The sequence below is a fragment of the Chaetura pelagica genome, unplaced genomic scaffold (genome assembly GCF_000747805.2).
Source record: "Chaetura pelagica isolate M959 unplaced genomic scaffold, ChaPel_1.0 scaffold11, whole genome shotgun sequence".
Classification (NCBI taxonomy): Eukaryota; Metazoa; Chordata; class Aves; order Apodiformes; family Apodidae; genus Chaetura; species Chaetura pelagica.
Genome location: NW_009952694.1, coordinates 3,213,102 through 3,214,164, shown reverse-complemented (window position 1 = coordinate 3,214,164; position 1,063 = coordinate 3,213,102). Strand labels below are relative to the sequence as shown.

The 1,063-nt window shown below is 53.1% G+C and overlaps 1 protein-coding gene across 1 annotated transcript in view; it reads right to left on the bottom strand.

Moving 5' to 3' along the window:
* PAX9 (paired box 9) overlaps nucleotides 1–1,063 on the bottom strand; it is a 29,624-nt gene that overhangs the window by 18,781 nt on the left and 9,780 nt on the right. The gene's annotated exons all lie outside the window — the stretch shown is intronic.

Here is a 1,063-nt window from a genome sequence, read left to right as displayed (position 1 = left end):
AAAGATAACGAATAAAGAAAAGAAAAGAGAGTGAGGGAGAGAGAAAGAAAGAAAACCTGTGGCAACAAATGTCAGAGCTCTCCGGCTTGTGTATCAACCATATTTTTAAAAAAACCGCATTCCAGAGATTAAAAAAGAGATCGCCCCAACAGACAACTCAGCTTTATTGCCACAGGAAAAAGGAACACGAAGGAAAGAGAAAGAAAAGAAAAACATTTTTCGAAAACGTGGGGGAGGGGGAGGAAGGAAAAGTAGTTTAGGAAATTCTTTTAGATTTTGGGAGAGGCAAGGGCAGCGCGGTGCTTCTGAGTCTCAACTAACTTTTTAAAGACCGTTTCTGGTGCTGTTAGCGCCTCTTCCTTAACAGCACAATTACACCAGGCTGTAAAACAAACGTGCTAAAATGTTAACTGCTAAGATCGGTGTCAGGAATAATACACAACGTGCCACACGCTCCAGCCATCCACTCGGCTGGAATCATGTCTTGCACTCGCCTGATAACGTTAATAATAAACGGAGCAGTCACTAGCTTTCTCTCTTCCCTGCTCCTGACCCTTAACGTGTTCTTACAACTTGTATGAACACGAGCAAAGTCAATAAGGGAGCCGCGGCAGCGGCACATGACGGCGCACGGGTGCTCCCCCTCTCTTGACACCACTTGAACCCTCCTGCAGCTCCCAGCCACTTACCCATTCCTCTGAGCAGGACACCTCTTGGGCTTCCCTAAATCCCAAACGGAGACCTAAGCCCAGAGACAGGCTCCCAGCCTCCTGCGCTCCCGGCTGCACTAATCCCCGAGGCTTTCTGATCTCCAACGAGGAGGCAGCAGGGGCGTGAGGGGAAAAGGGCTACAAGGAAATCTGCTTCCAGACGAGAGAGCCTTGACTTCTGCATTTCAACCTCAGGGCAACGTGGGCAGGGCTGGGCTGGGCCGAGCGCCGCAGCCCACCGCTCCCCCGAGCCCGCCCCCGGGGGCGGCCCCGCCGCCCCGCCGCCCGCCTAATGGCCGGGAGAGATGACGGACAGCGCGGTGCTGGCTGGCCTTCCCCTCTTCCTCGCACGC